The sequence below is a fragment of the Carcharodon carcharias genome, chromosome 20 (assembly GCF_017639515.1).
Source record: "Carcharodon carcharias isolate sCarCar2 chromosome 20, sCarCar2.pri, whole genome shotgun sequence".
Taxonomy (NCBI): Eukaryota; Metazoa; Chordata; class Chondrichthyes; order Lamniformes; family Lamnidae; genus Carcharodon; species Carcharodon carcharias.
This window is the reverse complement of record NC_054486.1, coordinates 106426673-106441871: the sequence shown is the minus strand read 5'-3', so window position 1 is coordinate 106441871 and position 15199 is coordinate 106426673. Positions and strand designations below refer to the sequence as shown.

General features: G+C 41.7%; 1 pseudogene; it reads left to right on the top strand.

Annotated features, from left to right (window-relative positions):
* Window positions 1–12700: 12700 nt before the first annotated feature.
* Window positions 12701–14658, top strand: LOC121292627 (annotated as a pseudogene).
* The last annotated feature ends 541 nt before the right edge of the window (window positions 14659–15199 follow it).

The window sequence follows — 15199 nt, the reverse complement described above, 5'->3', positions numbered from 1 at the left end:
CTTTAAACCCAGACATGCCCGCAAACTAAGCCTCTATTTTGAAAGAAAAATGTTTTCCAAAATATTATATATGTTAATAGCTCCATGACACCAACGTGTCCTCATAAGACAGCCCGCTCATTCCAGGTATCAATCTAGTAAATCGCTCTGAACCACCTCCAACACATTTACATCCTTCCTTACGTGAGGAGACCAAAACTGCACACCGTATTCTAGATGCGATATCACCAATGTGCTGAATAACTGAAGTATAACATCCTTACTTTGATGTTCAATTCCTCTCATAATAAAGGATAGCATTCCATTAGTCTTCTTAGTTACATGCTGTACCTGCATACTAACTTGTTGAGACTCATGCACGAGAACACCTAGGCCTCTTTGTACCTTGGAATTCTGCTGTTGTTCCCCATTTAAGTAATACTCTGCTTTTTTATTCTTCCTGCCAAAGTGAACAACTTCACATTTTCCCACATTATACTCCATCTGCCAGGTTTCTGCTAACTCACTCAGCTTATCTATATCCATCTGCAAACTCCTTAAGTCTGCTTCTTCACAACAATGTTTCCTACCTTTCTTTGTGTCAGCTGTAAATGTAGCTACCATGCCTTCACTCCCCTCAGCTCAGTCATTGATATAAATTATAAGAGGTTGAGGCTCCAGCACAGAACCCTGCAGGACTCCACTCATCACATCCTGCCAATCAGACAAAGGCCTATTCATACATACTCTCTGTTTTCTGCCAACCAGCCAACCTTCTATCCAGGCTAATATAATACCCCCTACACCATGAGCCTTTATTTTCCACAATAATCTTTGGTGTGGCACCTTATCAAATGCCTTCTGGAAATCCAACTACAGCATGTCTAAAGATTTCCCTCTATCCCCAGCACATGTTACTCATTCATAGAGCTCTAATAAATTGGTTAAACATGATCTCCCTTACACAATTAATGCTTCCCAATTACCTTGTGTTTTTCTAAGTGCCCAGATTGCATTTAATTAGTTCCTATAACATTGTAAAACATCCCAATGGGCTTCACTGCAGTGTTATCAAACAAAATTTGACACCAATTCACAGAAGGAGGTGCTAATGAATCTTTGGGTGGTGAATCTTTGGAACTGTCAACCCTGGAGGGCTGTGAGGCTCAGTCATTCAATACGCTTAAGGCAGAGATTGATAGATTTCCCATTATTAATGACATCAAAGGGTGAGTGCACGAAAATGGCATTGAGGTAGATGATCATCCATGATCAAGATGAATGGCAGAGCAGGCTCGATGGGCTGAATGTTCTGCTCCTGCTTCAATTTCCAATCTTCCTATATCACGGTCCAGGAATAACAATGAGGCCGTTAAATTGTTATTGTCCGTCTTGTGCTATATTAAAACATTTTTACCCCTTCCTTGCCACCTCATCATTCCATTGGTATTCCTGAGGTACTTGACATGGAAATGTAGAAACAATTTAAGCTTGGCATGTCTCACTGTTTATTATATTTCTCTACCATCAAATGTTACCAATTGTTCACAAGGTTGATGTGTTTCAAAGAGATCAGATATTAAAAAGAAAACAATGGCATCTGTGTCTATCATCATTTTCCTGCTTTGTTCTGCTGCTTAGCACAATGTCCTCATGCTCTGAACCATTCTGTTGTCAGTCCTAAGATATTCGACGTGAATTTGTAGAAAGATTTTAATCCTGCTTGACTCACCTCAATTTTAACGTCTCTCCAACTCCTATTGAGATAGACAAGGTGATGGGGAGTCAAACAATGGGACAACATTGAGTATGAAGCTCCATCTTCTGACAGCTGGAGGGACTGACACCTCTCTGATAAAGTCCAACCACACAATCATCAAGTGAGGTTTAGCTTCAGTCTAACCAGTGAGTACATTGTGTGCATTGAGACACACTGCCCACTCTGAAATGTGTTTGGCAATTGACAGCATTTACCAGCAGAAGTTATCAACTCATGATTGAGTTTCTAACCGGCTTAAATGGCTTATTCCAGTTTTGTGACTTTCCAATCCATCTTCGAGTTTTTCTGCTCCCATATTTTAATCAGCCTCAGGAGTCACAAATGTCTCTGTTCTGTCTCCAGTGTGTTCACAAACCACAGCATCAAGGTGAGATGATCAGAAATAATGAACAGGACAGAATCTGATCTCGTTACTCTTCAGATAAGTGAACAAAGTTAAAAGTACTTCCACCAAGCTAAGTTTAAGAAAGGAAACAAAGAAAGAGATTACATTTCTATAGCACCTATCATAACATCCGGATGTGCCAAAGATCTTTATAGCTGATGAAGTATTTTTGAAGTATAGTTACTGCTGTAATCTAGGAAACTTGGCTGCCAATATGAGCACAGCAAGCTTCCACAAACAACAATATGATCCATAACAAATAATCATGTAATGTGTACCCAACAAAGCAACATTATCTCCTCCCACTCAATCCCACATCATCATCGAACACACTGATTAGTGGAGATAGTTTATCACCTTTCTAGCCTCATATCTGGCTAGCTCTCTATTCTCCTCCTGTTCTACAAACCTCCCCAATAACTGAGCCACTTTCAATCCGGGCCTCTTGAGCCTCCCTGATTTCCATCAATCCATAGACACTGACCTGCCAAGAGCTACCTGGGCCCTGAACTTTGAAATTCCCTTTCTACCTTCCTCCCTCATTAATGAGGCAGCTTAAAACTTACCACTTGGTCTAATGTTTTGCTCACTTGTCCTCATCTCTCCTTTTGCAGCTCGGTGGCAAATCTTGTTTGATAATCACTCTTGTGAAATGCCGGGCGTTAGACTGTAAAGGAGCCTTTGAACAAACTAACTACAGAAGCTTGACCATTCTAACCGCATGAATTGAAAATTGTGAACAGTAGTAAGGGCATAAATGCTTGTTCTCAGCTTGCTTAAAAATTAACCTGCTGAACTGTAAAACGAAACAATATTAGAACCATAGAAAAGTTACAGCACAGAAGGGGGCCATTCAGCCCATCTTGTCCATGCCAGCCTGAAGACACCCAGGTGCCCTTTCTAATCACACCTTCCTGCACCCGGCCCATAGCCCTGCAGCTTACAGCACTTAACGTGCAGATCCAGGTACTTTTTAAAAGAGTTTAGAGTTTCTGCCTCTACCACCAACTTGGGCAGCGAATTCCAGACACTCACTTACCCTCTGCGTAAAAAAGTTCTTCCTCATGTCCCTCCTACACCTTCTGCCACGTATCTTGAATCGATGTCCCCTGGTTCTAGAATTCTCCATCAAGGGAAACAATTTTATCCTGTCCACTCTATCTATTCCCCTCATAATTTTCTACACCTCAATCAAGTCACCTCTCAGCCTTCTTTGTTCTAAGGGAAATAACCCCAGCCTATCCAATCTCTCCTCGTAGCTACACTTTTCTAACCCTGGCAACATTCATGTAAATGTTGCTGTTGGAAAGGAACAGAGATAGTGATGGTGAAGAGAGACATTGGGACTTGGATCTATCAGGGGCAGAACTTGGAGAAAGTAGAAATTAGCTAAGATGAGTTGAGTGTCCTGTTGACAATATCGGCAAATGTCTTTCTCTGGAGGGTTGATCACAAGAAGCTTCATGTGATGGGAAATTACCGAAAGACAGTTAGAGAAAGACTGACAAATCTGGGGTGGGTTCAAACTATATGGTCTTACCAAAGAGCTCTTCATATGATTGGACGTTTTGGTTGAGGCAGAAAGTTCAGAGGTTAATGCCAGGACACTGGATAGGCTCATGAGGGAAGGTGGGGGTGGGGAACGAGGCACATGGCTTGATGAAAATTGATCAGGGCTGTCGGCATTTAGTGCAGAGGATCATCCGCCTCCACATCTCAGGGGATTCTGAGTCTGGATCCCTCCAGTAGAAACCATATCCGCTACATTGCACCATCTGACAGATTCCATTTACACCGGGACTCCCAGCGCACTTTGACAACAACCCCGTTTTTACACAGGCCTGTAAATTGAGGAAGATTTACAGAAACTAGGCTTGCACACAAAAGCTGCTTGAAGTGTGGAACTCTGCTCCATAAAAAGCAAGAACCTTGCTCAGTTATTAATCCTTAGATCATTAGATCTATTAGCCAATGTTAGGAAGTGATATGGAATCAAGGCAGGGGAATGACTTTGGGATACAGGTCAGCCAAAATCTCATGATCCCAGTGAATGGCAGAACAGATTTGTAATGTAGTAAAATGTTGACCAACAGCTGAAGGGAATGTGGCACAGCAACTCCAGAAAGTCTCTGATTATAAATCGATGATGTTAACATAAGTCATTACACAGAAAATAAAAGTACAAAACTGCAGGTGTCGGAAATCTGAAATAAAACCAGAAAGTCATTACACAGGCTTTGTATTTTCAGCCAGAAATATACTCAGCACTGTGAGATATACCCAGCACTGTGAGATATCCCCAGCACTGTGCGATATCCCCAGCACTGTGCGATATCCCCAGCGCTGTGCGATATCCCCTGCACTGTGAGATATCCCCAGCTCCGTGAGATATCCCCAGCGCCGTGAGATATCCCCTGCACTGTGAGATATCCCCAGCACGATGAGATATCCCTAGCTCTGTGAGATATCCCCAGCGCTGTGAGATATCCCCAGTGCTGTGAGATATCGCCAGCACTGTGAGATATACCCAGCATTGTTAGATATACTCAGCATTGTGAGATACACCCAGCATTTTGAGCTATCCCCAGCGCTGTGAGTTACACCCAGCATTGCGAGATATACTCAGCATTGTGAGATAGACCCAGCATTGTGAGATATACCCAGCATAGTGTGATATACCCAGCATTGTGAGCTATCCCCAGCATTGTGAGATACACCCAAGCATTGTGAGATACACCCAAGCATTGTGAGATACACCCAGCATTGTAAGATACATCCAGCATTGTGAGCTATACCCAGCTTTGTGAGATATACTCAGCATGGTGAGATACGCCAAGCATTGTGAGATATGCCCAGCATTGTGAGATACACCCGGCATTGTGAGATCCACAGCATTGAGAGATATACCCAGATAATACTTACATGCCAAACAGCATAAATAGCAAGTGATAGATAGAGCTAAGATTATAGAACCAACAGATCAGATCTAAGTTCCACAGTCGTGAATGGCAGTGGATAATTAAACAGCTCACTGGAGGAGGAGGCTCCACAAATATCCCTATCCTCAATGATAGGGGAGCTCATCACATGAGTGCAAAAGATAAGGCAGAAGCATTTGCAACATTCTCCATCTCGGCTTCCTCCAGAGCTCCCCAGCATCACAGATGCCAGTCTTCAGTCAAATCACTCCACTTGATATCAAGAAATGTCTGAAGGCACTGGATACTGCAAAGGCTATGGGACCTGACAATATTCCAGCAATAGAACTGAAGACTTGTGCACCAGAACTTGCCACATCCCTAGCCAAGCAGTTCCAGTGCAGCTACAACACTGGCATCTACCCGGTAATGTGGAAAATTGCCCAGGTATATTCTGTATGCAAAAAGCAGGACAAATTCAATCCAGCCCATTAATGCCTGTTATGATATGGTAGGTGGTATTTGCTGGGCTAACCAAATCCCAAAGGGAAACATGGTCAGGCCGTCACAATGATTTTGCAATTTGCATTTATTACGAGAAGGTATGTGTACTGAAGTCAGAAGTAAAGATCCCACTACCACTTTTGGGGATTTTAAATATTAAAAAAATTATTAACAAAAGAAAAGAAAAAGAGATTCCTGCTTGCAGCTTTTACATACACTCCCAGTTTCTCAGTAAAGACAACGAGAATGACACCTTGTGTTTCGAACATTATCCTATGCAGTCAGAGGACTGATATTTAAATATTTGCAAGCTCTCTATTGGGTTCTTCCTCCCTTTTTTTTTATTCATTTACACTTACTATAAAGTGCTAACAGTTGTCCATAAGGCCCGTGGGCTTCAAGGAGAGAGGAAATTAAGAATAAAACAATTGGTTTCTGGGTCCATCATCATTTTCCTGGTTTGCTTTGCCCCTTATCACATTCTCCTGATGATTCGAACAATATTCGAGTATGAATGTAAATTTGCTGACAACGTTTTTGAGCTTTACCATTTTGGAGTTCTGCTGATGAGTTTAAACTGTGCGGCTGATCCCATCTTGTACTGCTTTATATCTCAGAGTTCACACGGCTGGTTAACAAAGTTCTTGGATTCTGTTACAAATCTCATTCCTTGCAGAACGAGAAAACAAACCGAATATGAAATGCCCAGTTTGCAATAATTCTGAGCCTGTCCTCAAACTCGTTTTTCTTTACCATTCTCCCTTCCCAAGCCGCTTGACTGCAGCATTATCAAACAAAATTTAACACCAAGTCACAGAAGGAGATATTATTGGTCCAGATTTTGGGGTAGAAATAGCAGTGAGGCTGCTAATTTGCTATTGTCCGTTTTGTGTTCCCTCGAAACATTTTCACTCCTCCCTTGCTGCCTGATCCCAAGATCATTCCATTGTCATTCCTGAAGTTTTTGTCATGAAAATATTGAAACATTTAAATCCTGGTTGGACTCCCCTCAATATTAACGTCACTGCTACACATACTAAGATAGACAAAGTGTTGGGGAGTCAAACATTAGGATAACACTGAGTATGAAGTTCCCTATTCTGACAGCTGGAGGGACTGATACCTCTCTGATAACGTCCAACCACACAATCCTCAAGCGAGGTTTAGCTAGAGTCTAGCCAGTGAGTACGTTGTGTGCATTGAGACAAACTCCCCACTCCGAAAAGTGTTGGGAACTTGACAGCATTTACCAGCAGAATTTATCAACTCAGGGTTGAGGTTCTAAACGGCTTCAACAGTTTTGTGACTTCCAATGCATCTTTTAGTTTTCCTGCTCACATATTTCATTCAATGTCAGGAGTTGCGAGGGTCTCTGTTCTGTCACCTGTGTGTTCACAAACCTCAGCATCGAACTGAGATGATCAGAAATAATGATCAGGACAGAATCTGACATCGTTACTCTTCAGATAACTGAACAAAGTTATAAGTACTTGCACCAAGCTTAGTTTAAACAAGGAAACAAAGAAAGAGATTACATCTCTAAAGCACCTATCACAACCTCAGGATGTGCCAAAGTTCCTTACAGCTGATGAAGTACTTATGAAGTGTAGTTACTGCCATACTCTAGGAAACATGGCTGCCAATATGGGCAAAGCAAGCATCCACAAACAGCAATATGATCCATAACAAATAATAACAAATAATCACACAATACTGTGATAATGAAGCAGCATTATCCCTTCTCACACTGTCATCAAATACACAGACGAGTATAGATGTTTTATCACCTTCCTGGCCTCATCACTTTCATTCTCTTTCTCCTCCTGCTCTACAACCCTCCCCAATATCTGAGCTCCTCCAATTCTGGCCTCTTGAGCATCCCTGATTTCTGTTAATCCAGCATTCACTGCTCTGCCTTCAGCTTCCTGGAGCCTGAACTTTGACATTCCTTCGCTACCTGTCTTCCTCATGAAAGGGATACCTTAAAACTTACCACTTGATCTAATTTTTTGCTCACCTGTCCTAATCTCTCCTTACGCAGCTCGGTGTCAAATGTTGTTTGATAATCACTCTTGTGAAATGCCTGGTGTCGGACATTAAAGGAACCTTTAAACAAACTGACTACAGAAGCTTGACCATTTTAACCAGCATGCATTAAAAACTGAAGAGTAGTAAGGGGACAAATGCTTGTTCTCAGCCTGCTTAAAAATAAACCTGCTGAACTGTGAAACTAAATAATGCTATCGGGAAGAAGAGATAGTGACGGTGAAGGGAGACATTGGAATGTGGATCAATCAGGGATAGACCTTGGAGATGATCTATGAACAGATTTATTTGGATTGCAAGGGGCTTCATGTGATGGGAAAGTTACTGAAAGATAGTTAGAGATACACAGACAAATTTGGGGTGTGTTCAAACCATATGGTTTCAACAAAGAGCTCATCATATGATTGGACATTGTCTTTTCAGCAGAAGGTTCATAGGGCAATATGGCTCTGTCAGTGAGACAACTCGGGTCTACCTTTAAAAATGGGTGTAAGAGATTAGAAACTTTGTTTTTTGTTTTTGTTTTCAAAAAATAAACTTTTTTCATAAAATGTATTGAGATAAATTAAATAACAGTTCCAATTTGATGTTACATAAAGTGCAATACTGTTTAATTTCTTTGAATGCAGTATGTGGCACTCCAAGTTACTTCAATATATCAATACATTTTCAAACAGATTAGATTTACAATTCTCATTTCATATCAAACATTCCTGGGTACGTTGTTTGGAGATAAGCATTAAATGACAGAATAGAAAATGGTGTGAGGGAAAATGAACAAATACTGTACTTTATGTGATGGGGAAATCACTGAAAGATAGTTAGTGAAAGACTGACAAATTTGGGGTGGGTTCAAACACTATGTATAGCTAATACTGATGACATATTTGAGCATCCTGGTGCTATATATTTTAGAAGTATTAACTTGCTGGGAGTAGAATAACAAAGCAGATTTGAAATTTCATTAATTTCCATTTGCCTCATCTGTTTTGAATCTGTAATTGTGCATACAAATAAGCAAAGTCTATTAAATAGAACAATGTTTTGACTGAGTCATCAGTTTGTTCTATTGTAATTTGCAGGTCAAAACAATCTGTAAAACTGAGAGAGTGTTTTAGAAGAAAAAAGTTAAACTTTGGACGCTTTGCTCATGGGAAGTTCTATATAAGTGCATGTTATTGATATTGTTGTTGGCACATTGAACTCAAATAATGATCAAAATCCCAAGCATTTGAACAGAACGCCACAATATTTACTATTTTCTGACCAGGGTATTTTCTAACCTACATCTGACTACAAAGGCTTCTTTAGACCTACCAAACTGTAACCAACACCCTACAACAAGCAGGACTCCATGGGGAGGATCTTCTCCTGTCGGGAGGGTGGGCTGGTCAGGAGCGGGCGTGGGCAGGCGTGGAGCCAATTGCCCACCTGTGATTGGCTGTGCGCTGCCATTTTACGTGGGCGGGCCAATTAAGTCCTTCCCAGGGTGATGCACGCCTGGTAGCACTCAGAGTTACCAGTGCATGCCGGGGTGGGGGGGGGGGGGGGGGGGGGGGGGGGGGGTGGGGTAGAGGGATAGTCAGGGCCTGTGCTTTTTCAGGCATGCGCAAAAGAGCACAGAAATCTCCCTGAGGCAGCTTCGTGCCCCAGAGAGATTATGTTCAAGTTCAAACCTCAAAATACAAAAAGTTAAAAATCATTTACACATGTCCCCCGATGTGACAGTGTCCCGTGAGCTGGGACGTGTTTATCAAATGTTTCATAAATATTTATTAATTTAATAAATCCTTGATGAAACCTCATCCCGCCCATGGATACGAAGGCTGCCTGAGCTCTTCATCTGCCCGTCAACCTTAAGGTTGGACAGGCAACCCTGTCAAATTGTTTAATTAGTTTAACACTGGCCTTAACAGGCCTTTGACAGTTCAACAGGCGCGCAGTGGACTCCCGCCGAATGCAAGATCGGAATGACGGGCGGTGACATCGGGACGCACGCAGGGACAAACAAAAAACTCAGCCCCATGAATCTACAGAGTCTCACCATTTGATTCATTCTCTAGGTAGAATTTGAGATCTAGTGATATTAATCAGAGAGGCTCAGATAAGAAAACCTTTCGCAAAGACAAAGGTATAAAAAGCACTGAAAATAATCTAACCAGGTTAACTGAAGTTACACAGGAAAAATTAATATGGGCAGAAAATAATTGTCTCGGTCATAATGCCCAGAAATGGGGTCAACACATGGGCCAGAGGGCGTTGGTGCTGCTGCCAGTGTTAAATGCAAGGAGACATTGGCTCACTCAGCAGGTCCATATACAATAGTAGATCAGTTAACAAGCTCCAATGAACCCACCACATCTACATGTTAAGAGCCTTCTCAGTTTCACTTAGACATTTTCATGTATGTAGTCACTGCCTCTGGAGTGGAAAAGGAAGGAGAGATTAACTAAACTCTTAGAGCAAAATGAGTTCCGTGCTTAACTAGATCACTCTCTCAGCTCTGCCAACTTTTACAAAGAAATAGTAAGAAAAGGAAATTGTTGCAAGGTTTTCAGTCACTGTTCTTACATATCCAGGCTACACAGCATGGTAAGGACGACCTCTCAACCCCAGTGCACCAACACTCACTCTGTGCCAGCTAATCAGAGGAAATGTACAGCTGGGGAGTGGGTACAGTGGGGACGGGAACAGGGAGCAATACAGTCAGCATAGGGCCAACGATCATCACTTGGGGGTCACTAAGGAGGGCACAACATGGTTCTGTGGAGACTGCTGTGAACTCAATGACTGAGCAGAGACTGGCACCTAACTGATGCCAGTGCATAGACACTGGAGAAGCTCATGGGTGGGGGTTGGTGGGGAACCAGGCACAGGGCCTGGTGAAAATTTATCAGTTGTCGGCATCCACAGGCCTCACATCTCAAGAGCTTCCGAGTTTGGATTTCACCAATAGAAAACATATCTGCTACGTTGCAACCTCTGGCAGATTCCATTTACATTGATAACAACCCTGTTTTTAGGCATGTAAATTGAGGAGGGTTTACATAAACTAGACTTGCATTCCCTGGATTAGAAAAGGGTAAAGAGAAATTTTACGGAGACTTTAAGGATTTTGAAGGAAATCGATAGGTGACATACAGAGATTGTCTGTGGGTGGGTAAAGAAGGAGATACCCACAAGGCCAGAGCCAGACCAATCAGGAGAAATGAAGCAAATACGCCTTCGCCAAGGCTGGTAGTAGTTTGGAACTCTGTCCCACACAAAGCAATAAATTCTAACTCAATTCACAATAATAATCCTCAGATCGATAGATCTATTAGCCAGTGTTATGAAAGGATATGGAGCCAAGTCGGGTGGATCAAGTTGGGATATGGATCAGCCATGATCTCATGATCTCAGTGAATAGCAGAACAGATTCGTAATGTAATAAAATGTTGACCAACAGCTGAAAGAAATGTGGCACAGCAACTCCAGAAGTCCCTGATTATAAATCGATGATGTTAAAATAAGTCATTACACACAAAATAAAAGTACCATGCTGCAGATGCAGCCCATCTGACATAAAACCCCAAAGTCCTGGAAATTCTCAGCAGGTCTCGCAGCTTCTGTGGAGAGAAAAACTGAGTGAACGTTTCAAATGCAATATGCTTCTTCTTTAAACAAATTGATCTTCATATTGTGAATATTGCAGAACAAAAACAGGAAGTACATGTGGTCTTGGATGTGGTTGTCTTCCCTCAGCCTTGTCTTTTCTTGAGGAAATACCTCAAAATGCTTAGTCCTTTCTGATTGGAATAACCTCTCATTCCTGGTATCTTCCTGGTAAATGTAGTTTTGCACCTTCTCCAATGCCTCTATGTGCTCCATGGAGCTCAGTGCATTGTAGAGTTTTCAGTATAGTGACTGCAAAGGGCTCCACATTGAACACAGGATGTGAGCATTGCTTGAGACATCAAGATGTTGCCATTGATTGTCTCCATGGTTTCTCTGCCTTTGACCTCAAGGACTTTGCAGCTCATGTTGCCTTATTTGCATTCACAAGTCCAGCCTTTTCCTGCCTCGAGTTGTAACTGAACTCCCTCCAGCCCAGTCTCAGTTCTATCACACCCAGTGTAAACCTAAGGGAGAAAACATCAGTGTTACCCAACTCTAACAAGCGAAAAGAGACGGCGAACATCGAGATGTACAATTCAATCAATCAATCAGACTAAAGTAATTGGTGCTGCTCCTTATAGACTACAAGCAACTGATTTCTTTCACTGGTTAGTATGTTTTGTTTTTACAAATATTGAGAGAGAAGCTGGTGTGGTTCTCTTTAGAGCACAGAAGGATAAGGGGAGTTTTCATAGAGGTGTGTGAAATATGAGCGATTTTAGCAGAGTAAATATCGAGGAATAATTTCCAGTGACAGAAGGGAGGTTAAAGTGAGGATACAGATTTAAGGCAAATTGCCAAAAACCAGTGGGGAATTTTTATGCAGTGAATTGTTCTGAACTGAAATGTGCTCCCTTGAAGTGTGATAGAAGCAGAATCAAAAGTAACTTCCTAAAGGGAAATGGATAAACACTCAAAAGGAGAAATTTGCAGGACAATGGGAGAAAAGCAGAGGGGAATGGGTCTAAATGGATAGCTCTTTCAAAGGCCACAGGCATAATAGCCTCATTCTATGCTGTAAGATTCAGTGATATATGCAACTGAATCTCACTTGAATCCACAAGGGTGAACAGATGAGCTACAAGAGGTCTGAAATTATCAAGTTGCACTATTCTCCTCAATGGCCTGGATCAACATTTCTCCCTCAACCAGCATAATCAAAATGTATTATCTGGTCATTACTGACATGCTGTTTTTGGGAGCTTGCTATGTGCAAATTGGTTCCTGTACTAACAATGTTGTACATCAAAAGTATTTCGTTGATAGTGAGGAGCTTTGAGACATTCTGGGGCATGAGAGATGCTTTAGAGATACAAATCTACCTTCTCTTCTTCCTGTGCTGTTCAGTTCAATGATTCTATTGTTGGATAAATTCCTTCCTGCAGGGGAAAATTTTTCAATAAAGAAGAATTAATAAACAAGCATCATAACCACACACAGACAAAGTCCTCAGGAACTGATAAAAGAATATTTAATAGAAAAGGAAGTTACAGTATGGTGTTGAACGATGACCAACTGTTCTATCGACCACACTATCCACCAAATCCTGTTTCCCACGGTGTACATTGCTGTCTTCATCATCGGACTCCCAACTAATCTCCTGTCACTGTATCACAGCTACCTGCAGATCAGACAGAGGAATGAGCTGGGAGTCTATCTCTGTAATCTGACCATCTCAGACCTGTTGTACCTCACTTCCTTGCCCTTCTGTGTTCAGTATATGCTGCAGCATGATGACTGGGTCCACTCCCGGGCACTCTGCATACTCAGTGGTCTGCTCCTCTACCAGAATATCTACATCAGCATTGGCTTCCTCTGCTTCATCTCCATTAATCGCTTCCTCGCTGTGGCCTACCCTCTGAGATTTAAATTCTTCCACACCAGGAAGGCTGCAGTGTACATCAGTGTTCTCATCTGGATCAAGGAGAGTCCTGCTTGTGGCTTTTACATACACTCCCAGGTTCTCAGTAAAGACAATGAGAACGACACCTTGTGTTTCGAACATTATCCTATGCAGTCGGAGGACAGATATTTAAATATTCACAAGCTCTCTATTGGGTTCTTCCTCCCTTTGATTTTATTCATTTACGCTTACTATAAATGCTGACTGTTGTCCATAAGGTCCGAGGGCTTCAAGGAGAGAGGAAATTAAGAATAAAAAAATTGGTTTCTGCATCCATCATCATTTTCCTGGTTTGCTTTGCTCCTTATCACATTCTCCTGATGATTCGAACAATATTCGAGTATGAATGTAAATTTGCTGACAATGTTTTTGAGCTTTACCATTTTGGAGTTCTGCTGATGAGTTTAAACTGTGTGGCTGATCCCATCTTGTACTGCTTTATATCTCAGAATTCACATGGCTGGTTAACCAGGTTCCTGGATCCTGTTACAAATCTCATTCCTTGCAGAACGAGAAAATAAACCGAATATGAAATGCCCAGTTTGAAATAATTCCGAGCCTGTCCTCAAGCTCGTTTTTCTTTACCATTCTCCCTTCCCAAGCCACTTGACTGCAGCTTTATCAAACAAAATTTGACATCAAGTCACAGAAGGAGATATTAATGGTCCAGATTTTGGGATAGAAATATCAGTGAGGCTGCTAATTTGCTATTGTCCGTTTTGTGTTCTCTCGAAACATTTTCACTCCTCCCTTGCTACCTGATCCCAAGATCATTCCATTGTCAATCCTGAGGTGTTTGGCATGAAATTATTGAAACATTTAAAACCTGGTTGGACTCCCCTCAATATTAATGTCACTGCTACACATACTGAGATAGACAAGGTGATGGGGAATCAAACAATGGGACAACACTGAGTATGAAGTTCCCTATTCTGACAGCTGGAGCGACTGACCCCTCTCTGATAAAGTCCAACCACACAATCCTCCAGCGAGGTTTAGCTACAGTCTAGCCAGTGAGTACATTGTGTGCATTGAGACAAACTCCGCACCCTGAAAAGTGTTGGGAACATGACAGCATTTACCAGCAGAATTTATCCACTCAGGGTTGAGGTTCTAAACGGCTTCAACAGTTTTGTGACTTTCCAATCCATCTTTTAGTTTTCCTGCCACATATTTCATTCAGTGTCAGGAGTTGCAAAAGACTCTGTTCTGTCTCCTGTGTGTTCACAAACCTCAGCATCGAACTGAGATGATCAGAAATTATGGACAGTGCAGAATCTGACCTCATTACTCTTTGGATAACTGAACAAACTTACTTGCACCAAGCTTTTAAACAAGGAACCAAAGAAAGAGATTACACTTCTAAAGCACCTATCACAACCTCAGGATGTGCCAAAGTTCTTTACAGCTGATCAAGTACTTTTGAAGTGTAGTTACTGCCGTACTCTAGGAAACATGGCTGCCAATATGAGCACAGCAAGCTTTACAAACAGCAATATGATCCATACAAATAATAACAAATAATAACATATAATCACACAATAATCACACAATACTGTGATAATGAAGCAGCTTTATCCCTTCTCACAATGTCATCAAATACAAAGATGAGTATAGATGTTTTATCACCTTCCTGGCCTCATCATTTTCGCTCTATTTTTCCTCCAGCTCTACAACCCTCCCCGATATCTGAGCTCCTCCAATTCTGGCCTCTATGAGCATCCATGATTTCTGTTAATCCAGCATTCACTGCTCTGCCTTCAGCTTCCTGGAGCCTGAACTTTGACATTCCTTCGCTACCTGTCTTCCTCATGAAAGAGATACCTTAAAACTTACCACTTGATCTAATGTTTTGCTCACCTGTCCTAATCTCTCCTTACGCAGCTCGGTGTCAAATGTTGTTTGATAATCACTCTTGTGAAATGCCTGGTGTCGGACATTAAAGGAACCTTTAAACAAACTGACTACAGAAGCTTGACCATTTTAACCAGCATGCATTAAAAACTGAAGAGTAGTAAGGGGACAAA